The sequence below is a fragment of the Symphalangus syndactylus genome, chromosome 11, assembly GCF_028878055.3.
Source record: "Symphalangus syndactylus isolate Jambi chromosome 11, NHGRI_mSymSyn1-v2.1_pri, whole genome shotgun sequence".
Taxonomy (NCBI): Eukaryota; Metazoa; Chordata; class Mammalia; order Primates; family Hylobatidae; genus Symphalangus; species Symphalangus syndactylus.
Window position 1 is genome coordinate 73,502,995 of NC_072433.2, and position 6,000 is coordinate 73,508,994.

The window sequence follows — 6,000 nt, forward strand, 5'->3', positions numbered from 1 at the left end:
AATTCTGACTGAAAAATTTAAGTTTGGAAAATTTTCTATTTGATGGGTGCCAAAACAATTGCAACCCAGATCAGCTGCAGACAAACTCAGAGCTTTCAATGGAAATTTTAAACATCTGAGATCAAAATCCTGAAGAATTCCTTCAAAGAATTTATAATAGAAGGTGAAACATGGCTTTTCCAGTATGATCCTGAAGACAAAACACAATCAAAACAATGACTACCAAGAGGAGGAAGTGGTCTAGTCAATGCAAAAGCAGACTGGTCAATTGCAAAGATCATGGCAAAAGCTATATGGGATGCTCGAGGGATTTTGCTTGTTGATTATCTGGATGGCTGAAGAACAATAACATCTACTTATTATGGGAATGTTTTAAGAAAGTTAGCCAGCTTTAGCAGAAAAGACACATGGGAAAGCTTCAACAGAGTCCTACTCCACCATGATAACGCTCTTGCTCATTTCTCTCATGAAACAAGAGTAATTTAGTGAGAACTTCGATGGGAAATTATTAGTCATACACGTCACAGTCCTGATTTGACATTTTCTAGCATTTCTTGTTTTCTAATTTAAAAAAAATCTATAATGGGTACCCATTTTTCTTCAGTTAATAATGTAAAAAGATAGCACTGATGTGGTTAAATTCATTGATGTGGTTAAAGTTCTTTAGGGACAGACTAAAAAGCTGGTATCCCTGCTTTCGAAATTGCCTTGACTTTTATGGAGCTTTTGTTGGGAAATAAAGTTTTATATTTTTTATTTTATCTTTTATTTTTTCCACAAATATTATAAAGTTATCTTATACTTGAGACCCTTGAGTAGAATGGGTTTTACTAGTGGTGATTTTTCTTGTGCTTCTTTTGGTCTGCTGGTCTGCAGTTTTCTCCAGTTTGGTTTATTTACTTCCTCAATCCCATCTTCTTTATATTATCTCAAGATTTTGTGAGGGAAAAATTGTTCAGGCAGCTTAAAATATTCTCTATGTTTTTATGAATTTTACCTATTCCACTAAATATTTACTGTAATTTAAGTAGAGTTTTATGGTGGAAACAAATTTAAGTATAATTTTTCAGGCCACCATCTTGGACTAAAAATTAAACTGAATTTTTTAAGCTACTATTTTTATTTTTTTAAAAAGAAATAAAATTATTTTAAAAGTTAGAAATAATAATGACCTGCTGTAAACTTGGTGTTCTGATTACAACCTGTAACTTAAATTTGTAAAAACATTCATATTTCATCTGCTTTTCAAAAGTTAAATAAGTTTGCTTGAAAATATATAGTAGTCATAAGGTGTTATGCAGGGAAGAAAAACCAGCCTCTCTATCAAATATCATATAAGGAATTCTCTTGAGATGCACTTTTACAGAACATTTTACCTCACCACAGAATTTTATAAGTACCCTATCTTTTTTTCTTCACAGTAAGAATACTTAGGCACAAAAGAGGTAAATGGCATCCTCTAGGTATAGTCTCAGTAAAATGAAGTTCAAATAAACATCTTAACAACCTGAGAGCTTAATAAGGACTGTCACTCCAGCCAAATAAAAGCAAGACAAAACAACAACAGCAAAAGCAACAATAATAAGCAAACCACTACAATTTTTTAAATTGCCTTTAAAGATATTGAAAGCTGAAGACTAGCAATACAGAATGAAAGTCTAAGATTTCAATTTCTACTTGTCTTGGAAAGCTAAACAATGTCCAGAAATTAGCAGTACATTTTCTTTCTCATTTTATTTATGGTAATCAATGTCTTTGTTTTAGTTGTAGGTAGTAGACTAGTATAATGCTAAGTATATTTCTGAACTAGGTTTCACTTGGCAGCCATTTTAAGAAATCTTTGTTCTTTTCTTTTAAGGTGTCTGCTTTATTTTAGAAAATTCAGAGATTGCACCAGGAATTCTTTTTTTTTTTTTTTTTTTTTGTCTTTTTGGACAGTTAACTTTAGTAAGTTAATTTATAAGAAAAATTCCTTCACAATGCCTAAGTGCCTGGCACTCATTTGTTCCCCTCATTGTGTCCAGAATTGGTGGGTTCTTGGTCTCACTGACTTCAAGAATGAAGCCGCGGACCCTCGCTGTGAGTGTTACCTTTCTTAAAGGTGGCGTGGCCGGAGTTGGTTCCTTCTGATGTTCGGATGTGTTCAGAGTTTCTTCCTTCTGGTGAGTTCGTGGTCTCGCTGGTTTCAGGAGTGAAGCTGCAGACCTTCACAGTGAGTGTTACAGCTCATAAAGGCATTGTGGACCAAAAGAGTGAGCAGTAGCAAGACTTACTGCAAAGAGCAAAAGTACAAAGCTTCCACCCCGGAACAGGTTGCCACTGTCGGCTTGGGCAGCCTGCTTTTATTCTCTTATCTGGCCCCACCCACATCCTGCTGATTGGTAGAGCCCAGTGGTCTGTTTTGACAGGGCGCTGATTGGTGTGTTTACAATCCCTGAACTAGACACAAATGTTCTCCACGTCCCCACCAGATTAGCTAGATACAGAGTGTGGACACAAAGGTTCTCCAAGTCCCCACCAGAGTAACTAGATACAGAGTGTCCATTGGTGCATTCACAAACCCTGAGCTAGACACAGGGTGCTGATTAATGTGTTTACAAACCTTGAGCTAGATACAGAGTGCCGTTGGTGTATTTACAGTCGCCGAGCTAGACATAAAGGTTCTCCACCTCCCCACCAGACTCAGGAGCCCAGCTGGCTTCACCCAGTGGATCCCGCACAGGGGCTGCAGGTGGAGCTGCCTGCCAATCCCGTGCCGTGCGCGCGCACGTACTGCTCAGCCTTTGGGTGGTCGATGGGACTGCGCGCCGTGGAGCAGGGGGCGGCGCTCGTCGGGGAGGCTCCGGGCTCCACAGGAGCCCACGGAGGGGGTGGGAGGCTCAGGCATGGCGGGCTGCAGGTTCCGAGCTCTGCCCCGCGGGAAGGCAGCTAAGGCCCGGTGAGAAATCGAGCGCAGTGCTGGTGGGCCGGCACTGCTGGGGGACCCAGTACACCCGCCGCAGCTACTGGCCCAGGTGCTAAGCCCCTGATTGCCAGGGGCCGGCCGGCTCCTCCGAGTGCGGGGCCGCCAAGCCCACGCCCACCCGGAACTCCAGCTGGCCCGCAAGCGGCGCGCGCAGCCCCGGTTCCCGCTGGCGCCTCTCCCTCCACACCTCCCTGCAAGCTGAGGGAGCCGGCTCCGGCCTTGGCCAGCCCAGAAAAGGGCTCCTACAGTGCAGCGGTGGGCTGAAGGGCTCCTCAAGTGCCACCAAAGTGGGAGCCCAGGCAGAGGAGACGCGGAGAGCGAGTGAGGGCTGTGAGGACTGCTAGCACGCTGTCACCTCTCATCATGATCTCCTTGGCAATTCTTATATTTTTTATGAGGGAAATCTATGAAATGCAATCAATCTATGTGGGTTTTATATATGCACTCCCAACTTGCTCAGCTTGCTCAGATGTGCAGAAAACATCCGGGATCAAAACAAGGAGGAGAGGAAACAAATCCATCAGGATAAACAAGAATAAAATGCATTTCATTTATTAATCAAACCACAAGTCAATATTTTCAAAATAGATAATAAAGCATTCATAAAACAAGATAGGAGACCATAGTATACTTTAAGTTGGTGAATGCTAAAATGTTTTCTCTTCCCTGCTTGTGCTAAAGGATGAGAACAGCACATACACACAGACCTGGAGAAGTTTTGGTACACCGTTCTCTTGGAGACCCCATGAACTGTGGGGAACTAGAGAGGCTACCTTAGCGTCTTGCTTAGAGGTGAGCTTGCTTATAGCTTCATCAGCATTCTGTGGTCAAGAGCAAGGGTAAACATCTCCTCCTGTAGGATTTTCGGCTCAGTGGCACACATAAGAATCCAAAAGAGGGTTAAAGGATTAACCCTTGAAGATGTGTTTTCAAGATATGAACATTATAAAATTATAAATATGATGAGGCCTTCTCTTTAAGCTCTAAAAACCACATTATGCAGAGTTCAATAAAATATAAAGACAATAACAATTTGGAAAGGAACCACAGGAAATATTCTTTGCCTGCCTATTCTTTAAAAAGAGCCTACCTGTATTGTACCCTAAATTTAAAAACCTGATTCTGAATCAGGGAGCGTCGGGAGCCAGATGTTCACAGGGTTATGTCTTCATTTATTTCACTCAGTTAAAAACTCACAGAACAGAACAATGTGGCTACCCAATGTTTATTTTTATATCATGACTTTTATTTAGAATGAGTTGGTCAGCAGGAAAATCTAGGCTTTCTAGTGTCACCTTTGACTTCTGAATCTGTTCCTTTTCCTCCACTGTATGTTATTCTGAGTTGTCCTAAAGCTGTGAGTGCTATTCCCAGGACTTTCACCTTCTGTGTATTTATATTAAACATTTCATGAAACAAAACAATATTCTAGAATTTACAAGGTTGTTTCTTCACGGCAGTAATTAATAGGTAGGTATGTATTTTTGTGAAGAGACAGGCTTTTCCTGGGGGAACAGTGTTAGGGACAGAGTGCTGGGCAAAATAAAATCGAATAGCCTCACATCTGTCATGTCCTGATCATCTATGAGCTGAACCTTAGATGTTTATTGTATTAAATTATCCTGGGGGTAAAAAATGAGTCCTACAGTCTCTTCCTCAATTATTTACGGTCCTTAAAACCAGAAAGTGAGACCATATCCACCTTCACCGCTGCATTGCCTTGCTGCCTAGGTTAGGCATATGGAAGACCCCTAAAAAATATTTGTAAAAATTAATGAATGGATGGATGGATGAACACGTAAATAATAAAACAGTTAGTTGCCATCTAATTGGTTTCCACAACATAACATACATTATAACTTACTTTTTAAGTGAAATATGTATTATTTTTCACCACTAGATTACAGTGCACAATCAGCCTCTTTTTGGCCATTTCTGTTTCATCAGTGCCTAAGGAGCTAAATCAAGTGGAAAGCTTTATCTGAAATCCAGAAGTCTTATCCATTGAGCACATAAAGTGTAATACATTTTACATTTAATGGAGACATACATGGATTGCCATCCTAGAGCCCTGGCTAAATTATCTAACTCTCAGATGACTATGTTCTGCCTACTTAACTTCTCTATGCAGCAACTATTACTTTTAGTGTTTTTCTCCATCCTTTAACTAACATTTAAAATTATTTTGCACTTTCATTTGTTAACTACCTAGGGGTGAAATGCAACAATTATTTTTGTGGTGGTTTGAGTGGTCCCTGAAGAAATGCATTTAAATTTGCAAAGTACTTTAGTTGCTTTTGAGACTTAAATTACTGCTCTGTAAATGTAGCATATTGCAACTGCCAATGCTGCTATAAAATAATGTATTGAGAAAGATTATAGACTTGCCTAAGATTACTTTCTTTGTTGTCATTTTTGCCATCCATTTTCTACCAATTTTCTTTTTTCTGTATTAAATGAAAAATGTTTAAGGAATTTATCCTCTTTCCTTATTCCAGAGGCAAACTACCTACGCAGATTAAAAGACTTTGGCTATCATAGCAAGCTATTTTGGAATATCAGTGTCATTTTCAATATATAATTTTCCGTTTGAAAATCATTTATACATGATGAAAAGTGAAATGATTTATAATAATTAGCCAGTGAACTCAAACCGGGCAGTAGTAACTTAATGGCTCATATCACATTCTCTATACAAAAGTCATCCAAATATTTGGTTCCAGTTGGTTTATTTTGGAAAAGTTCCACACTCAGACAATTTTGTCTGTCTTTGACAGTCAAAACAGTTGTTCTAGCCTGCTTCATTAGTTGCTTTAGTTCAGCTAATATGCAACTCTCATGATCAATCCATGCCCTCAAGGTTTGGAGTCTTGTAAGAGGAAAAAAGAAAAACAAGTGTAGTCAATGAATTATTGGAAAGGAGTATTGTGACAAATGCTTTATGTTACCGTTAAAGCCAGAGACCCTGGAGAAAGAAGAATCTCACTCCATCAGTTACAGATGGAGTGAGATTCATGTTTATGCCCTCCAGAATT

General features: G+C 39.5%; 1 long non-coding RNA gene across 1 annotated transcript in view; it reads right to left on the minus strand.

Annotated features, from left to right (window-relative positions):
- LOC134731794 (uncharacterized) overlaps positions 1 to 2,312 on the minus strand; it is a 108,536-nt gene extending 106,224 nt beyond the window's left edge. Inside the window, exon 1 of the long non-coding RNA XR_010114382.1 lies at positions 2,091 to 2,312. This is a non-coding gene — a long non-coding RNA (uncharacterized lncRNA). The remainder of the gene's footprint in view (positions 1 to 2,090) is intronic.
- Between the last annotated feature and the right edge of the window lie 3,688 nt (positions 2,313 to 6,000).